Source organism: Geotrypetes seraphini, chromosome 2 (assembly GCF_902459505.1).
Source record: "Geotrypetes seraphini chromosome 2, aGeoSer1.1, whole genome shotgun sequence".
Taxonomy (NCBI): domain Eukaryota; kingdom Metazoa; phylum Chordata; class Amphibia; order Gymnophiona; family Dermophiidae; genus Geotrypetes; species Geotrypetes seraphini.
This window is the reverse complement of record NC_047085.1, coordinates 384,861,054-384,882,461: the sequence shown is the minus strand read 5'-3', so window position 1 is coordinate 384,882,461 and position 21,408 is coordinate 384,861,054. Positions and strand designations below refer to the sequence as shown.

Sequence of the window (21,408 nt, the reverse complement as noted above, 5' to 3'; positions counted from 1 at the left end):
AGTGATTTAATTTAGTTTGATTTATTAATTTGATATACCGCTCAACACAATAAAGTGTCAAAGTGGTGGAACAATATTACGGAAAGGCTGCATTATTGGAGATATAATTTGGAAAATCAATTATACTATAGAACAGTGCTTCTGAACCCTCTCCTGGAGGCACACCTAGCCAATCGGGTTTTCAGGATTACTATAATAAATATTCAAGTTTATTATTAATCAAGTTTATTAGGATTTTTTATATACCGCCTATTAAGGTTATCTAAGCGGTTTTTACAATCAGGTACTCAAGCATTTTTCCCTCTCTGTCCTGGTGGGATCACAATCTATCTAATGTACCTGGGGCTATGGAGGATTAAGTGACTTGCCCAAGGTCACAAGGAGCATACAATGGGTCAGCAGAATTTGCAAATCCTATCTCATGCATATTCAATGTGATACTGTGCTAGGTATGCTTCCAGAAGAGGGTTGAGAAACACTGCTATAGAATATAAGGGCAGATAAATTAGTAGATCAGATGAGTTTAAAGATTTCCTCTTGTGGCTCCTATGCATGTACATAGTGCAGTTTTTGAAAGGGAAAACTACAGCTTATACATGTAGCTACACGCAGCAGGCTTCACATGTGTATTTATGACTACCTAGGGTTACCGGAATTTACTATTGCAAAATCCGGACCCATGGCCCTGCAACCAGGCCCTGCCCAAGTGACGCCCCGTTCCACCCCAGCCCCACACCCAACCTCCTCTCATGCTCAGAGCCGTGTTGGAAGGGCATCCGCGCATGCGTACATATGACACAATTATATCACACGCATGCGCACATGCATGCGACATTGCCGCATTGCATCCGCGCATGCACAGATGCCCTCCCGACGCAGTCAGCTTTTCAAAACCTGAACAAAGTGCCGGGTTTTGAAAAGCCATCTGGATGCCTGGACAGTCCTCTAAAAAACAGGACATGTCTGGGTAAATCCAGACGTCTGGTAATCCAATGCCTATCCCCTGAGCAGTCCCTAGCTGATCTTCGTTTTTGTAACTAAGTATTCACTGTGTTTATCTCATGCTTTTTGGGGTTTATTTTTACTGGTTTTAGAAACATAGAAACATGATGGCAGATAAAGGCCAAATAACATAGTAACATAGTGGATGACGGCAGATAAAGACCCGAATGATCCATCCAGTCTGCCCATCCGCCATTATATAGAAACATAGAAACATGATGGCAGATAAAGGCCAAACGCCTCTCCATTTGTACTAGAAGGCTGTTCCATGTGTCAAACATCTTTTCTGATGTATACTTCTGTTACACTACTATGCAAATAACATATGAGTAACATTCTGAACCTAGGATAACTTATACCAGTAATGATAGCATCTCCACCTCTTTCCTCTCCACTTTCAGCCCAAACATCTTCATATCTCTATCCTCTACTCATCTAGTTCACTCATCTCCATGGTCTTTAATCCTTTGAGCCAGTCCAGAATCTGCATATACTATCTTCTCCCCTCCCCCCCCCTTTCCAGGTCAGTACCTTTACTTCACTCTTCTCCTTCAGCCCCTCTCAGCTCCTTCTAATTTGCTCAAGTGTCAACCATATGATGAAGAAAAGCAACATGTCACAGAGCCAGCACTCAAGCATGCTACAAATCTCTGCCAAATTCCACCCCTTCTAAATTTCCTCTTCCCTTGCCATGGGGGCAGGACCCACCAAAAATTTGCAGCACACTTGAGCAGAGGCTCTATGGCACATCACTATTCGTTTTCATGCTGACATGAAAGGGGAAGCAGCCATCCAAGAAGGTTTGGGAGGAAGGCAAACCCTGAGGGGGGGGGGGGGGGTGGGGACAGGAAGAGGGGGAGGTGCTGGAGTTTGTGAAGAGAGGAGGTGAGGTAATACTAAGCTCATGCCAAGCTTCAATATGCCATCTCTGGGGACAAAAGATTGCCAAAGAGAAAACTTTTGGCTAAGTTATTGGCTTTGCGCTTGGCCAAGGCTTTCCCTTATATTATCAGTATGCACCAAATGGGTTTCGTTGCTCAGAGACATTCATCAAACAACACCAGACTAGCTTTTCACATGTTAAATTTAACAAAATCTATGGAAGATCCAGCCTTCTCTGTCTCCTTGGATGCAGAGAAGGCCTTTGATCGTGTGTAATGGACCTTCATGTATCAAGCAAAGGATTGGTTTGGTATTGGTTCTGGATTTATACAAATGATTCAAACCTTGTATAGTTCCCTTTATGCAAGATTATACATTAACTAGTTTTATAAGCCCGTTACATTCATTACAGTAATGGGTGCTAGAATAGCCCCACCTATACCCTGACCCTGACTCTGACCCCACCCATGCCCCGCCTCTATCATGCCCGAACCCTGCCTCCCACTGATCCCAGTCCTACCACCTCACCTTTCACCATTTCCTTTGTACCCTTTTGGCCCTCCTGACAGGGTCTTTACTTACCCGAGGTGGCAGCAGCAGTCCTGACTTACCAACCTTTCCTCCCTCAGTGCCCCAAAGCAGCAGTGGTCCTACCATTTCCATCTCTCCCTTTCCCCCTTTCACACCCTCTACCATCTCTCTCTGACCCTGTTTCACCCCTTTTGTCATCTTTCCCTTTCCTGTCCCCCTCTGTCCTTCCTCAACACCATCTCTCTCTCATGCCCCCTACACACTCCCTGAAGTCTATCTCTCCCTATCCCCTACCATCTCTCCTGGTCCCCCTAGTAGCCCCTCTGTCCTTCTCATCCATCTGTCTCTGTCTCCTCACCTCCTGCCTCTGCGGAGCTCTCGCAGCTCCTCCTCGTCCTCCTCCAGCCAGGCTTCAGACATCTGCCGCCGCGGCCTGCAGCCGCTGACATCCACCTCGGGGGATTCTCGCGCATGCACACTCCTACCTGCCGTGCCCTACAGCGCACGGAAAACGGGAGCACGCAGGTGGGAGTGCGCATGCGCACTTAGGGCTTTATTATATTAGAAACGTTTTTCTCTCAAAAGGGGAGTTAGACAAGTCTGAATATTGAACATATAAATGAATTAAACAATGTCACCTATATTGCGGCAGCAACAGCTGATACATTGACTATAGAGAGACACAGCTATTAATATAGATGACATTGTTTAATTTCATATATATGTTTGACTCCTGAAGCAGGCCATAGTGGCTGAAATATGTACATGTTGAGTCCTAATCAATATAATAATGGAATTGAGCACCACAGGTCATCTTTACTGTTTTTCTTGTCTTTCTACCTTGGGAAGGAAGTATCTCCTGTTCATTGTGAGATTTATAGAATGAACATGTGATGTTCTTTTTTTTTTTTTTTTTTTTTTAAGTATTAACAAATCTGGAAAATACCTCTAACTGCCTGGAAAACCCATAGCTTCTGGAAACTTTCTAAATTTCCTGCCCATGAAACTTAGCAAGTCTATGAATCAAATATCCAAAGCTTCAACAATGATCTGAAAATATTTACCACATTCAGCCAGCAGATTTTAAAGGAAAATATGGATACACATCTGGTTAACAACAAAATGCCCATCATAAGCTTTGGGAATATGAACTTCAAAAGTATAGCCTTTGAATTTTTTTATCACAAAAAAAAAAATGTTTAAAGGCAGAAAGACATTCTGGACCCTTCAATTCTCATTTACTTTTATTGTTTGTCTGTCACATCTGTGTTCAATAATTGGAAACATGCTAGCCCATTTCTTGAATACATCCACAACCATAAAAATGTACTTATCTAATGTTTCAGGTTTACCAAGGAGAGGAGGGGCAGCATAAAACGTGTGGCTGTCATCTCCTGTTAGGGGTTCACAGACCAGCTTATATTGACTACCCTTACATTTAAGATTCTTGGTACATAAGCTTCACTTTTCTGAAGAAGTAACTTTGTAAAAATAAAAAATAAAAAAATCCACTTCTCTCACTGATACCAGCTATGCCTCTATCTAAACCATCTTTATAACAATACACTTGCCACAGGTTTTTTTTGACTTGTTAGACTGTAAAAAAGGTCATCATGCAGCAACAACAAAACAAGTTAGGGTACACAGGCCAGCTTATTGTTTTAAAGCAGCCCTAAGAGTTTGTGTAAAGCACAACCCATATACCATATCCTCAAATGCTGTTCAATTGTTGTCACATAGCCCTCATGATCTCTAAGACGCACCAACTGCCCCAACTGGCGAGGCAATATTTTTTGCATCAGTGATGACAGTGGCTGTGAGGTTACTCGCAATGTTGTCTGTTCACAGAGATGTAGTGTGGCTTATCATAAGTGAGGAAGATAAACTCATCCTTAAATCCCATAGCTGGAAGGCAGGACAAAATGGTCACCTACTACCTGGTGCTCTACAATATCTGTGTTCAGGTAGAGGGCATTGTATAACCTTAACCCCTTTTTTTTCCTCTGTCCAATTAACCTCTATACTACATTCTTTTCTACTTTCTATTCCTCTTTCCTTTCTGTAATTCTAGTTCCTTTCCTCTTCTTAGTATATGGTGTAGAGAACCGCCCAGATGGCACATGATCATGGTGTGGTATATGAAATAAAATAAAACTTGAAACTTGACTCATAATATCCTTTGGAAACTGTGAAGGACAGGTCTTTAATTTTAGCTTCTAACCTCACCCTCTACAGATATAACTTTCCGCTGATTTGATTTTTTGCATGTTGGGATCATAAACAATTTGTGGCAGTACAGGTTTACAGAAGACGCTAATGTCATAGTTCGTGCAGTCCACTAATCTCTTCATGCTTGTATAATAGCCCCCTACGCATTATAAAGTGCTGTTCTACATTTTCTCCACCAGAGGCAATAATATAATTCCAGTCTTCTTTAATATTATCCCATGCATGTGGGTACTCTGTTTCTCCCACAGATCTTGCTAGTCTAATGGCCTTGCTATTTCTATTTTGGGGAAACACCCTTGCTGAAGTATTACTACGCAGTGTGATGTAAAGCTTCCTTCATTCTTTAATTTTTTTTTTTTTTAAATACTGCAAAACCTTGTTTTAAAAAAAAGAAAATTAAAACAAATAATTTGCTGTCACCCAATTGCTAAATTTGTCAGATCATCCCCTCCATTTCCCAATATACTGTTCAAATTCCTGCTCTGCATTTCTACCTTTAGAACCATATTGATATGGTATATTCAGTCCTTTTGCAAGTTGAATTTTTGTAATTCTTCAGAATAAAAAGCACCTTGAATAGTTCCATTGTCAGAATCATGTATCTTGTACACCGCTTTCTGACCTTTATTTAAAATGTCTGTTAATATTATAACTATCTCATTGGTCTATGTTTGCTCATAACCTTTTTCAATTTTTCTTCTAGTTTCTGATAATCTTGTAATTTCCTTACTTAAAGGCTCTTGGTGTGTTCATGTTCAATGTTATTAACCCTTTATTTAACTGTGTAGCTCAGAAGCAACACGTGTTTTTATGGCTCTTATGGGAGATTTGCATCTCCAAATGGCCGTTACTTGGCACTGTTGCTCTTGTTCGACATCAATTTACGTAAAGCAGCCGTTTTCACCATCTGCCAATTAAAGGGTTAATGCAGGCTTGTTTTCCAGATCTGCAGAGACGTTGTAGCTGTTGCTTTGACAAGTTCAACCTGTATTATTTTGTGATATCCATGACTATGGTTCTGCACAGAAAACTGCAACACATCTTGATACCAAAGTGTATATACTATGAAGTAATACCACATTTTGGATAGGAACCTCTCCATCAATGCTGCTTTAACATCATTACCAGTCACAAAATGATAACTTCCTCTTTGTTTTAATAAATTCTTGAGAGAGCTATTTATAAATTCTTTATCCGTGGCTGTCTGTATTTTTTTTTCAGGTGTATGGCCTAGATTAAATAAGTATTTCTAAGGATTTGGTCAATTCATTATTATAATGGACAAAGCAGACATATCAATGAAATCAGTGTGCTATTGAGCATCCACATCTGACACAATTATCTTGTTTCTTTTAAAACAGTTGCTGGCAGAGCCGTGTACGCCTTTCAGCGTTATAGAAATGATAAATAGTAGCAGTTGTCTGTAACCCATTCGGTGATGTCTTTTCCATTCACTTTTACTCAGGCTCCTAAAAAAGCATAAAGAAAGAATGTATTCCCCAAAATGTAGCTACAGTAGACTCTCAGTTAACCGGCACCCATGGGGATTGATAGATGCCGGTAAACGTAGTTTCTGGTTGCTTGAGAGTTACTATTAAAAATAGGCCTAACTAATACTATACCCCATACTATGCCATACCATATACTGTTCCAAACAAACTACCGGACATGTGTGTGGGCATGTTCAGATGTAGTTTGCCAAGTTTACACTTAAATTTCCAGCAGAAATTGATTTTGTTTTATTTTTTATTTAAGTATTTCTTTGATTTTTTTTTTTTTATATCTTTATTCGTTTTAAAGCCAAAAATAAGTGCAACATATTTTACAGACATTTTACACTTTAACAACACTTAACTTCTATCAAATTATATTTATGACAAATACATATATCAACCCCCCCCCCCCTTTATACATATCCAACAATTGCACTCTAATTAAAAGAATCTCCCCACCCACCCTGGATGTGTATGATCAAAAGGCAAAATCAGCAATCACTCCTTACAGAATTCTGGCAATAGCTACATCAGGGACACGGCAGAGGAAATTAGGCCAGTAGAAGACCCGAAGCAGCGTGTTTAGTGTGCCTGGGATGCTGCTGGAGCTGCCAGGTTTGTCAGCCGTCTAGCGGTGGGAGGGTCAACGGGGGTTTCTGTTGTGCCGGGTAGGGTCGGCAGGGGAGGGGGGGGAGTCGCGACGTGTTAGTGGTGTGCCTAGGGTGGGGGGGGATTCATGGTGTGTTAGTGGTGTGCCTAGGGTGGACGGCGGGGGGGGGGGGAGGAGGGAGTCGCAGCTGTTACCTGGCTGATCCCTACACGCGCGCATGCGCACTCCTGCGGCCACAGACCTACAGATCATGGAATCATGCAGTTCAGAGTGCGCATGCGCGGCTAGGGTTTTATTATTATTGATATAAAACATTGTTTCGGTGTAGGTTTAATTTACGTTGATTTTCACCTTGAAGCACACTAAGTTTATAACAATTAAAGAAGAACTTTGTTGCCAATTCACAATCCAATAAGTCATAACTAGAGGCACAAAATTTCTTATGCAATCCATCGGCGCCGAGCAGTCACCTATCTAAGCCAGTCAAAACCAAGGATACAACGTACGAATATAACTAGTTGCTTATTCTTATTAAGTACTACGATGCAGATGCCTTCGGTACCCGAGACAAGTTCACGCCTCTAGTCATAATGCACCATTCCCCTTCCCCCCCACTAATACTAGCAGCGAATCAGACGATAATAATACCTACCACGCTATTAGTCTTCTATTGACTTGCTTGGTGCACCTAACAGGAAATATCTCGCCTTCAGATTACAATAAAAGTATGAGAATAGGTTTGTTTATGTTACACTTATTAATTTGTGCAATTATTCTATATCTGGCAAGTTACCGATGCATGGCACTATATCGGGACAAGATATATTAAATTGCGTTTATGAACTTTTGCAAAAATACAATTTACCTCTTTCAAAACTAACCTGTAGCTACAGATGGAGCTCCTTCAATAGCCGGAAAAACCAACTTTTCGAAACAAACCTAAGTTTCTATGAAAAATGACATTTTTGCAGCCCACATAAACTTAAACTTTGTTTATTTGGCCCGTATCAGCCTTTGAGTTTGATATGCTTGGTATAGTACAACTTCTTAAACTTCTATAGTTGACACCTGGGATAGATTGTTGCACAGTAGATGGGCACACCTGGGCAGACTGGATGAGCATTGCTGTCCCTATCTGCTGCAATATGCTATTGTTTCTCCCTGAATCTTTCAATAGCTATTTATTTGGTGTTATTTACTATTTGGATTTCTGCCAGGTACTTGTGACCTGGATTAGCCACTGTGACTACTGGGCTAGATGGACCATTGGTCTGACCCAGTATGGCTATTCTTACGTTCTTATGAATCTTGCCAGTACTGGAAACCATCTCTCTCTGGGCAACATCCCACCAGCAGTGATAACTGCAGCATCTCTCCCTGGAACAGCCAAGGGGGCGGCAGCCACCTCTATCCCAAGACTCCACCAGTAAATAGCAGCAACCATATTTCTCCCCCAGATAAAGGCCCCAGCAATGGCAACTCTTCCTAGTGTGGTACCACATTTTAGGTTTCTGAGGGATCTGGTGTCTGAGATTTTTCCTGCAAGGAAGGCAGAACTAACCTATTAAGATGGTATTTTATTTCCTTATTTAAGTAATCAAATTTCTAATCTGCCTTTTCCAAACTAAGGCCCCCATTTATCAAGCCGTGTTAGGTTTGTTTTTTTATTGCCGGATGCTGTGATTAAAGCTCCGACGCTCATAGAATTTCTGTGATCATCGGAGCTTTTACCGCAGCGGCTGGTGATAAAAAAACCTAATATGGCTTGATAAAAGGGGAGGGGCCTAAAATCCTTAAGCAAAAAGTAAAATCTGTATTACTCCTGAATATTAGGCTCTAAGAAACAACTTGCTCCCTGAGATCAACAGGAACTTGGTTTTTGGTGCAACCTTCTTTAGCAAAGATTTGATGTTTGTACCTGTGACAATATGTTATCGCTTGCTGACCTGTGCCTATGGAATAAACTTCTATTTTTATTTTATTTAATTAAAAATTTCTTACTTGTAACATCCCACAATTTTGTGTGAGTCATAAAACAAAATTCATAATTAAAACATAGATCCAACAGGCTGTTTCTCATCATGACAGGAATTGCCATACAACTTATTCTGAAAAATTGGGACAGGTTAAATTATAGTTTTTGATGGGAATCCTTGTGCCAAACCTATAAATTTGACCTTATGAGAGAAATACAATTGGGACATTATAAGAAATTTAAGGATGTTTGGGACCCATTGATAAAATTTTGTAAAGATTGATTATTGGTTTTAGCCCTTTGATTATACACATCCAGGGGGGAGGGGAGGGGCATATGCCTTTAAATTATTATTTTATTGTAATTAGTTGGTCTTTTTTTTTTATTTATTTATTGGATTATTCATTACAATACCTTAGTAACAAACATTCATGAATGAACACAAAAAATGCAAATGTAAATTCCCTACAAGGAACAACAAAATATATAAGGAAACTAATCAACCATATCCTAGTCCACATTATTGCTGATCGCCAGTACTTTAAAATAAATCATCAAATCAAATCTTTCTATCTACTATCTAGGAACAGGCAAATGGCTTTTATATATATTATACATCATCCTCCAAAAGTAAACTCAATATTAGAAATTAAACTTTCAGCAAAGGTTTCTCTTTAATAAAATCTTCCACCTGGGCTGGATCAAAAAACACATATTTATCACTTCCATATGAAATCAAGCATTTACATGGAAATTTCAAAAAGAAAGTAGCTCCGACTGCCAAAACCTTTGGCTTTAGCTGAAGGAACTGTTTCCTCTTGAACTGAGTTTGTCTAGAGACATCTGGACAAATTATCACCCGTTGACCCGTTGACCACAAAACATCTCTTGTTTTTTCAGGAAATATAATTTCAAAATATCTTGTTTTTCAAGCTCTGTCTTAAAGGTCACGAGAAGAGTTGCTCGTTTATCAATTATGTCTTTAGATGACTCCAAAAACTGTGATACATTCAAACTATCAGATACCCCTATTCTATCCATTCCACCTTCATCTATCTTTTCCTTGGAGTCTCTTGAGATGTAATATAGGTTATCAACCTCAAAGGTCTCTACTTTAGTATAATGTAATATCTCCCTCAAATACATTCTCAAGAGCTCCATCGGAGAAAGGTAATGTGTGATTGGAAAATTTAACAAGCGAAGATTTTTAGCTCTGATAGCATTTTCCATTTTTTCTAATTTAGCATGTATCATCATACTATCCTTTATATTAGAAACAGCACTAACTTGTAAATTACCTACTACCTGATCTAGCTTTTCAACCTTCACAGCTGTTTCTCCAATTTTATTATCTTGTTCTTTAATTTTCACAGTTACATCAGATGAAAATTGACATAAGTTCAAAACGTTTTTTTGTAGAGATGACTCTATTCTGTTAATACTAAGCCAAACATCATTTAGAGTGATCACTTTATCCCTGGGGAGAGCGTCCGAGCTTTGCCCAGTAATCATCTGTACTGGGGTCAGTTCATTAGTTTGCCCCAGGGATTGTCCTGAAACCTCCAGACCAGATAGTAAAGATGATTGAGGGGAAGAAGAAATTATTCCTTCCTTAAAAGGGGAAGGAGATTCTTCTAACCGTGAGGAATATGATGGTTGAGGAGGTGGTGTTGGTTCCCCAGAAGATAAGGAGACAGCTTCAATATTAAAAGTTACCTGTTCCTCAATATGTGGCAAGATAGGAACCACAAGATGGCGATCCATCGGGCCTGTTGTTCCAGCGGATGGTATTGCTTTAGCTTTCCTCTTACTCATATTGAAGATTTGATAACCCTGCTCCCTGCGTACCGCGGCTGTGCCGGTGTTTAAGGCTCCTCTCCAAGGACCCTCTCAGCTGGCTGGGTCGGGCAGCAGCGGGACTGCCTGCCCCGATGTGAAAAAAGTGCAGCAAGCACTAACGACAGGCTCCCTCTCTGCTGTGCCGGTGTTTAAGGCTCCTCTCCAAGGACCCTCTCAGCTGGCTGGGTCGGGCAGCAGCGGGACTGCCTGCCCCGATGTGAAAAAAGTGCAGCAAGCACTAACGACCAGTTGGTCTTAATCATTTGTATTACTCTTGTTTATCTTTATACTGTATGAAAGGATGGGGGGGGGGGGATATGTATGTATTATTTCCTTTGATGGAATTAAGTGCTGGTTATTTTGTACAATTGTTTGATAATATGTTGCACTTGATGTTGGTTTATAAAATGAATAAAGATTAAAAAAAACATAGATCACAATTTCACAGTCATCAGACATAAGGACGATATAACAGCTGCTGCCTCAAAAAGCAATGGCACCAAATATTAAACTGAATAGCATCGTTCAAATACTGTTTTAAGTAAATTTTCTTAAGCGTAATAAAGATGGAGCTTTCTGTGCTTCAAGTGTCAAGGTGTTCCACAACAATACGCCTTGAACTGTAAGAATTGAATGGTGACGACACTCTAGTCTGACCTGTTTATCAGAATGTAACGTTCAAATTGGTTGATATGGCTTTAAAAGATTGCTCATCACTGTTGGCTGTTGAGTGGATCATAATTTGTAGATTAAACAAAATGCTTTAAACTCAATCCGAGCGGCGATGGGTAGCCAATGATGATTGACTAAAATTGGAGTTATATATGAATCGATCTAGCAGTCACTACAATTAATTGCGCCACAGCTGCAATGCCCGAATCACATTCTTCGGCAAGCCTACGTAAAGGATATTGCAGTAATTAAGTGTAGGGGTCAATACTGCACTTATCACTGTGCGGAAATCGCCAGCTGTCAAAAAATACTTTAACCTACGGAGCAATTATACTTTAAAAAAGGCCTTAGAAACAACTGATTTTATCTGGGGTTTAAAAGAGAAAGTAGAGTCAAGAATGAATCCTAGATACTTAATTGTAGTGGAAACGGAAGTTTCTATATTATCCAAAGTTATCGCTGAAGGAAATGAATCAAGTCACTTTTGACGCCCGATACATAATATTTCCATTTTATCCGTATTCCGTTTCAAATGGTTAGAAGCCATCCATTCCTTAATCACATCAAAACAGCATTTAAACCATGCAACTGCCTCCAGCATAGAACCTTTTACTGGCACCAGAAACTGGATATCATCAGCATATAATTTATAGCTGGCTTCTAGCTCCTACAATTCACGACAAAATGGAAGTAGAGGGATGTTGAATAATATGGTGGATAGAGCGGATCCTTGAGGTACTCCACATTTCAACAACACCCAGTTTGAATGACTTGTCCCGTCCTCAGCTCAGAAACATCAGACAAAAGAGGTAAACCAATGCAACACCATACCATCAATACCCAGATCCTGTAGCCTCGATAACAGAATCTGATATGCTACTGTATCAAACGCCGCAGAAATATCCAAGAAGATCATAAAAAAAATGATGCAGCTTGTTCTAATCCCCCGTAGATCGTATCCAAGGTCGAAGTTAACAGCAGTTCTGTAGAATGCTGTGGCCGAAATCCAAATTGACTTTTATCAAGTACATCAGATTTATCCAGAAACTGGAAGTATTTAGATGCTATCATGTATTTCAGAATGTAAGAAATGTGTGAAACCCCATCTGTTTAGTCAGGCATTTATGGAATAAAAGGATTGTTTTGTATGGTGTTGCCCATATCAGAGTTTGAAAAAAAGGGGTGAATATTGCACTTGCGTTTGATTTTAGTTTTATACTTCATGTATGAACTGTATTGCTCCAGGTACCAGTTAGATTGCGAGTCTGCTGGGAAAGATAGGAAGAATAATGGTACCTGCTTATTAGTCAATTTATTGTAAACTGCTTTGGGTGCATCTCCATGAAAAGGCAGTTAATAAATAATTAATATGTGATTATGTATTTTATTATTATCATATTAAATATGATAGCAAAACATTAAATTGCACCAGCAACATTGCAAGGAGAGAGTGGTTAGAGCTAAAGCCTCAGCACCTGGATATTGTGGGTTCGAACCCTGTACTGCTCCTTGTGACCCTGGGCAATTCTCTTTAATCCTCCACTGTCCCAGGTACATAAGAAAGAATGTGAGCCCACTGGGACAAATAGAGAAAATGCTCGAGTACTTGTATGTAAACTGCTTTGAATGTGGCTATGTTACTACAAAAAGGCAGTATATATGTCCCTATATGCAAAGGAGATCTAATAGCAGGAAAACTTATACCCTACAAAGCGGAGACTTAGAGGGGATATGATAGAAACTTATAAGATCGTGAAGGGTATAGTGAAGGTAGAGAGGGCCAGATTCTTCAGACTGGCGGGGGCAACAAAAAACTAGAGGGCATTCAAAAAAATTGAAGGGAGATAGGTTCAGAACAAATGCTAGGAAGTTCTTCTTCACACAGAGGGTGGTGGACACTGGGAATACGCTTCCAGAGGAGGTGGTAGAGCAGAGTACGACTTTGGGGTTCAAAAGGGGATTGGACGAGTTCCTGAAGGAAAAGGGGATCCAGGGGTACAATTAGAGGGTTACTATACAGTACAAAAGGCTGTAAAGTAATAGAGTAGTAGAGTAATAGATCACTACAGGTCATTGACCTGGGGGGCCGCCGCGGGAGTGGACTGCTGGGCATGATGGATCTATGTTCTGACTCGGCAGAGACAATGCTTATGTGCTTACAATACCAATCTTGATGCAATAATAGACAAACTCCTATGGGTACTTGTGCTCCTAAAAAACATTGACTTCCCCTTGTTCTCTCTTTTGTTCTAATAACTAATCCTGTCATTCCCTCAAACGCTATCTCCCCCCTGACCTTAGCATGTTCTTCAATGCCGACTTCCCACTAACTGAAAGATTAATTATGCCGATTCCCCACAGAGCCTCTCACTCCCTAAAACACAAATTTCTTTCACTGACTCTCCACTCCTGATCTGTATAACCCCAGTGCTCCCAAATCTTGCTTTCTTATTCTCCAGTTCCTCTCTGTATGTAGCACCTCTATTTGTCTGAAACCCTGAAGTAGCTCCCTATGTACCGCACTTTGTGGATCCTGCAGTCTTTTCAGTGTGACACTGCAGCTTTGTATTGTTTTGTCCACCATCAGCCCCAAAACACTTAAGAGCTGGCAGCATGGTCCCATATAATAATACGTAGACATGCAGAGGGCAATTTTACACATTCCAGCAAGTGAAACAGTGATTCACCCACAGAAATTAGCTTTTATAAAACTGTTCACCCAATATGCAGGAAAATCTATACAGATACAGGACGTACCTGGACTGAGCAGAGATACTTCCAGAGGAAGTGCTGGAAAGGTTATATGAAAAAAATTTAAACATGCACACATAAATTAACCCTTAAAATCTGTCTGCCAATGGTAAGCAAGTGGAGGGTAATTTTGAAACTGGCCACATAAGTGAATGTAGCCGGTATGCATGTAAATAACAGTTTTTGAAATGGAAAATGTGGGCATAGTTTCTTTACTAAAAATGCTGATGACACATGTATCTATTAATGGCAGGAATAATTATTTAAGCCTGCTCCAGCACGCATGTGCCTCTTCCAAGGAGTATACATATGCACTGCATTTTGCACACTCGGGATCCTTTTACAAAGGTGTACTAACAGATTTAACATGTGATTTATGCTGACCAGCCCACTGTATACTTACAGGCTATATAGCACTTAGGCCCTGATGCACAAACGTTTCCTTGCAAGTAAAACTGTTTTTAACCAATCTTACTTGCAAAGAAACTCTGTAATACTAGAGAATGACACGGTGGCGGTTTATCCGCGGCTACCGCATTTAGCCGCGGGTAACCCGCCGAAATGGTGAAAGAAATATAGCAGTGGCTGCGGGGACGGAGATAAGGCCATTCACCGCCCCGTGGAGCGGTGAATGGTCTTGTCTCCACAGTGAGGCATCAAGGATCGTGCGGTCCCCACAGCCCCTGCAGCCCCACCCCCCGATGGTAGCGTTTAGCCCGCTCCCTCCCTCCAGCTCACCTTAGTTTGCAGGCTTTTTTTTTCGGCGACCTGCACGCTTTCAAAGAGCCGCGCACGCACGGCTGCTCAGTATTCAATCTTCTGCTCTGACGCAACCGGAAACAGGAAGTTGCAGCAGAGCAGAAGATTGAACACTGAGCAGCTGCGCATGCACTGCTCTTTGAAAGCGTGCAGGTCGCCGAAAAAGAAAGCCTGCAAACTAAGGTGAGCTGGAGGGAGGGAGCGGGCTAAACGCTACCATCGGGCGGGTGGGGGCTGTGAGGACCGCGCGATCGCTCGTGTTACTGCCTCTGTTTAGAATTTCTTGTAGGAGTATGTTGTCCCATTTTGTTGTTTTATTTTGGTCAGATTGGTGATCTGATTTTTATAACCCCCCCCCCCCAATGATTCTGGAATCCTATAATTCCTTCTCTGACCTTCATCCCTCAGCGTGACAGCAGTAATGTATTTGTTTGGTTTTTTTTAATTGTGAAATAGTTTTATCTAATCAACGTGCTCTTTATAGTAGTGAGACGAGGGTTCGAGCAGAAAGCAGGAACAGGCTTTCCTCATTTAGGTCCTGAACCAGGCCTGCTCAAAGATCTGTTAACCAACCTTAGCCAACACCTCAAACAAATTAGTTATTCAAAATATAATATTGTCAGCCAGTTCCAGCTCACACTGGAAGGAGGGAATGAAAGGGAAAAGGATTCTGGGCCAAGGGGATGAAGATGGAAAGAAAAACTCACAGGAAGAAAAAAAGGGGAGGACAGGCAGGTGAGCCAGCTGCTGGAAGCAGGGGAGGTGGAAGAAAGAGGGAGAGAAGCTAGATGGGGTTGAAAAGCAGAGACACACTGGTATGGAAGAGGAAGATAGGGGAAATCTGGACACAGGAAGGTAACAGAAAGAGGGGAAATTATGTGCATGGGGCATAGGGACAGAGACATAAAAGGGACATGCCATGGGGATGGTATATGGACACAGGGGGGGGGGGCAATGGCAGATACATAGGGGAGATATTAGAAATGGGGAAAATAGGAGCACAGAAGCGAGATGGTTTGTGGGGATGGGACAGGGACCGAGCTCGCAGGCTCCAGTGGCTTGCACAAATTACATTGTAACGTGCCATGAAAATAAGAGGGAGGAAGGTAGATAGGCCACATGAGAGGAGCTGAAGGGTGGTAGAAAGGAACAGATGGTAAAGGAGGGAGGGAAGGGCGGTGGTGGAAAGGAATAGAACAGACATTGAAGGAGGGTGGAAAGGAACAGACCCTGAAGGGAAATGTGGAAGACAGAGTCGGGAGAAGATGCTGGAAGGGAAGAAGACAGATGCCAGACTATGGGGGAGCGGAGGGAAGAAGATGGGTGCTAGACCAATTAGGGGGGGGGTGTGAAGGGAGAGGCACAGTAACAGCAAATGGAAGACGCAGAGAGAAGACACACAGTTGATGGAAGGAATTGAATGAGAAGATGTGGAAAGCAGAAACCACACAACAAAGGTAGAAAAAAAAAAATTATATTTATTTATTTATTTTTTGCTTTAGGATAAAGTAGTATATTAGTTGTGTTGATAAAAATTTATAAACAAAGCCCTACCAGCTGAACATCTCTTTCTCTAGTTCAGAAGCAGGAACTTTGATTTATAAGAAAGAAATAAGCTAAATATTACAGTACTAAGGCTTATATGAATGCTGCGGGGACGGTGACGGGGCGGTGAATGGGATGGCAGTGGCGGGGACGGGGCGGTGAAAGGGATGGCGGTGACGGTGACGGGGCGGTGAAAGGGATGGCGGTGACGGTAACGGGGCGGTGAATGGGATGGCAGTGGCTGTGACGGGGCGGTGAAAGGGATGGCGGTGACGGTGACGGGGCGGTGAAAGGGATGGCGGTGACAGGGTGATGCAGAGGATGGGGGGACGGGGACGGGGCGGTGACGGGGACAGATTTTTTCCCCGTATCATTCTCTGTGTAATACCTAAAAGGATTCTCAGGCTACTACTGATTCCTGTGCTAATGCATTACAAGGATAATGAGCACTCCATGTAATACATTGCAAAGCAAATTAAAAACAACAACCACCAGTTGTTTAGCAACTAAACTTTAACGGCATGGTCTGAGCTGTTATAGTCCTACTTTCCTGTCAGTGCCTGAGCACTAATTGGCTCAGGCACTGACAAAAAAGTAAGGCTTGACAGCTCAGACCCCCCCCCCTCAATTTTTTTTTTTTTAAGGTTCCTGATCCTTCTGATCCCCCACACACAGCCATCCATAGCCCCCTCCCATGACCCCCCCATGCCTGGAAGCTCCCCCCCCCCGATGCCCTCAAACTTAAAAAAACCAATTGGCACAGGGTCAAGCCCCAAGTCCCATCCCCATGCTGGTACCCCCCAGACAACTCCCAACCCCTCTGTGACTCAGACAAAATAACTAAAACTACAACTAGGAACCTAACTCACTTTGAAACTGTTGGACCCCTGTCCGCCTCACCTCCTGGTGACGGTGAAAGACACTTTTGTAGACTCCATCCTTCCTCTCATCAACACTTCCCTAGACACAGGTATAGTGCCCACAAACTGGAAGTCGGTGGTCATCAGACTGATCCTGAAGAAACCCTCGCTTGACCCTAACGTGCCTGGCAACTTTAGACCTGTCTCTAACCTACCCTTCGTCTCCAAGATCATGGAAAAAACAGTATTAAGCCAATTGCACTCTCCTTTATCGACAAACAAGGAACCCTATCTACTTTCCAATCTGGATTCAGGAAATTCCACAGTACTGAAACCATCCTTCTCGACATCATCAACGACTGCTAGAAACTCATAGATAAGGGAAATGATATAATAATAATAATAACTTTATTTTGTATACCGCCATACCCAGAGAGTTCTAGGCGGTTCACAGCAATTAAATTAAGATTACAGACATAGAGAAACATTAGAGTTACAGGTTATTGTGGTTGACAGGAGTATGCAAGAATGTACAGTAGTATTTACAGGAAAGTGCTGCTGGATCTCAGTGTGGCATTTGACACTATTGACCATCCTTGCCTCATTGAACAGCTCTCTGAAACTGGAATCCAAGACAATGCGCTACAATGGTTCACCACTTTTCTGAATAACAGATCTCAAAGCATTCTGCTCAATGATGTGCTTTTAAAACCGAAACCGATCAAATATGGTGTTCTGCAAGGGGCTCTGCTATCCCCCCTACTATTCAATCTCTATGTTAGACCTGTCTCAGACATAGCCCACAAATATCAAATACAGATTCACTTCTTTGCATATGACATTCAACTGTACCTACCGCTAGGAGAAGCCCGTGATGCCCAGATTGTGAAACTCCTAAACTGCCTCTCGGAAATCAAAAACTGGATGGCCGTCAACAAACTACAACTAAACGCCTCTTAGAAGGAACTCCTTTGAATCGGCAAAGAACGCTGTGACCGTGACCGTCCTTCGCTGTGCTGGGACTCGACTACAACTGCGAAAGACCAAGTGCGCATCCTAGGAATACACCTTAACGGCAACCTGTTGCTTTCCGACCATATCTCCCAGGTGGTATCTTCCTTGTATTACTACCTACAACAACTCCAAAAAAATAAGGAACTACTTTTCAGAGTCCAACTTCGCTCAACTACTCTATACCTCAGTACTCTCCTGCATGGATTACTGCAATGCACTATTCAACGGTCTCACAGCAAAGAACATGCATCATCTTCAGTGTGTTCAAAATGCAGCAATCAGTCTTCTAAAAAACCTCCGTGCCCGCAACCCTATCTCCCAGGCTCTAGCAATGGCTCACTGGCTGCCCTTAGCTAAACATTATCTTTTCAAAGGTCTGATTCTAGTGTTCAAATCCTTGCACAACATGGCACTGGGTTATGTGATGACTAAGCTTCTTCCGTACATACCGAACCGGTCTCTCCGCTCCCAGGCTGAAATATGCCTCAAAATGCCCCCTGGTTGTGCCCTGTAACTGCAAACCACAGATCATATCCCTTGAAGGACTCCTCAACTTTAGGAAAGCAATAAAAACATACCTCTTCGCCTAACCCTCTGCCCTTGACCAATGGACTACACGGAAATGTATATTAGTACCAGAACTCAGTATGTGTCATGTAAGGAAAGCTAAAATCTTGTATTTTAACTATGGCAAATCCAACGTATAAACTGTGTGTCAATTAGGATAAAACTTGTACTGGAAAACTTGCACTGTAAGAATAACCAGGGTTAATTATAACTGGTAAACTGTATATTATGTATGTTAGTATTAGATTCTTAATATGTGTCTAGCTAGGAAAAAACTTGTATGGGAAATTTGTACTGAAATTATGGCAAATCTAGTGTAAATTGTAACCTGTTAACTATATACTATGTATGTTCAACCTGTAACCCGTTCTGAGCTCTTTGGGGACAATGGGATAGAAATTGAAAGAAAGAAAGAGAACCACTTATCTAGGAATATTTGCCTACTACCTGAAAATGTGTATCACTGACTAACACAATAGGGGCAAATCCTGCTACAAGATTGGCCAAAATTCAGCAATCCAATCGAATCGACTGAACACATCTATACATAATGACAGTATACTGAAGGATGCTGTTAGTGCCAGTGGAAAGGAAAGATAGAGCCAGATTTAGTAACAGAAAAATGGGCTACAAAGAATGAAATGAAGAAAATTAATTGCAGAGAAAATTATTAGCCCAGCAAAACACTTAAGACACATCCATTTTACAGAAAAGTGAATTTTGTGAACAAATTCTAGGGTTAGGTTTTTAAAGATAGTGTAAAGAAAGATTTATTTTAGTCTGGGCTCCCACATTCAGGGAGTTGTCCGAAATGTATAACACTCCCGGCTAACCTGCAGTGAAGTTCTGGCCAGTTCCGAAATCCGCCAGGGGGTCCCTTTTGCATATACTGCATTTGAAAGTTTAAACGCAGCTTCCCTCCGCCAGCCCTCCAGAAACAATTACTGGACACCTAATGCGTCTAACCTAAAGGGGCTTCAAAAAAAACAAAAAAAACTCTTTACCTGATGTTGCCTTTCGGCTGAATCCAGCAGGGTTTCCTTCTAAAGCAAAGAAGCGAAGGCGGAGGATTTGGCTGAAGGGAGACCGTTCAAGATCATGTCAGAAGAGAAAGTGCCCGAGGCAAGAACTTCAGACGCTCTCGGGCCAGGGCTGCAGAAGCCGCTGAGCCTTGGACGCCGCTGCACTTCCTCTCGCTCTGGAGTCGTGGATGAGGCACGCGCTGCCCTCGGCTCTTCTCTGCTCGCGCATTCAGCCAAACCACATCCTCTGACATTTCATGCTTCTCTTTTCAAAAACGAAGCGTGCGAGAACCAGACCTCCCACTACCCACCAACCGTGTCCCGGCCGGCCCTGCAGAAGTTAGAAAAAAAAAACAAAAAAAACCCAAAAAGGGATCCGAGATCTGGAAAGCAGGAAGCAGCAGGAAGAGTTCAGTCCTCGCTTTATTGCCCCGGAGCAGCTGAGTCTGCTTCTTTCAGAGAGGCCACTTTTGATAACTTCTGGCGCCCCCTCCCAAGCGTCGAAGGATGTTGCAGCTACAAACCTGTTAAATCGCTTGTAATCGGGTTGATCAAATCAGACGTTGCTTCTTGGTCTGCTACGAAATCAGTATTGACTGCTGCCGAGCCCCAAAAAGCAACCACCCCAAATTAAACCAAATCAAGAAAAACAGGCTTGTCCCATTTTCTATCCCCTGCTTCTCTGCTGAAAAATTGTAGACACCTTTTCTTTTCAGTTTTTAAATGTTTTAACAACTTTTAAATTGTTTTTATTTATTGGAAATTTGTAAACCCATCCCGTAAAATTTTTTAACAGAAACCAGTAAGAGGCAGACAGCAAAGAATACCAAAATATAACGAAACCAATAACTCAAATATCACTTCCACTATAAGGGGGAGCAGCAAGAATACAATTCAAGAAATTTGGAGCCCAAGCGCACGTCTCAAAGGGCCATATTAACTGGGGGCTGGACAGCTGGCAGGGCATTTAATAAAGGGCAGTAGGCTCTAACAAAAACTAAAGGGGGGGGGGGGAGGTTGAGGATCCTGGCATAGAAGGGCAAAAAACACAGGCCTTCTTCTTCCTCTTCTTTTTCAGGATCTTTAGTTGGTGGGTCTTCAGTTCGCAGGGAAGGACACAGTATGAGTAGTTGGCAGGCTAAGGATGCACCCACCTTGGTGGCACTGCCTGAAACATAGGATAAGATGCCATAGGAAAATTAGTGGGTGTGTATCATACCTTTAAACTTCTGTGAGGGCAGGGTCAGCAGGAAAGGCAAAAACGATAGGATACGGAACAGATGCATGTATGTTTCACAAAATATAATTAATTGGATTTGTTTCTTTCTGCTTCTGGCAAGAGTTTGGGGCTGGGCCAACCTAGTTCAATTTGGAGTGTTATTGGTGCTTTGGGGGTTGGACTTGGCTCAACTACAATGAAGTATTTTGGGACAAGATGGAAGAAAATTTACACATGTCCTGGGGAAACCCAGAATATAAACTGCTGGCTAACCCATATTGGGCATAGAATGTTGCTACTCTGGTTTTTGGCCAGGTACTAGTGACCTGAATTGACCACCATGAGAACGGGCTACTGGGCTTGATGGGCCTTTGGTCTGACCTAGTAAGGCTGTTCTGGCCTAAACTGGCTACGGCTTTGACAGCTGCGACAGGAAAA

At 42.0% G+C, this 21,408-nt stretch overlaps 1 protein-coding gene across 3 annotated transcripts in view; it reads right to left on the bottom strand.

The window, feature by feature from the left end:
• The window catches only part of RFTN1 (raftlin, lipid raft linker 1), a 330,337-nt gene extending 310,144 nt beyond the window's left edge, over positions 1-20,193 (bottom strand). For 2 of the 3 annotated variants that reach the window (XM_033930710.1, XM_033930712.1), the window contains exon 1: positions 19,734-20,193. The gene's annotated coding sequence lies outside the window, so the exon portion shown is untranslated. The remainder of the gene's footprint in view (positions 1-19,733) is intronic. The other variant, XM_033930711.1, reaches the window with a different exon arrangement.
• Positions 20,194-21,408: the final 1,215 nt, after the last annotated feature.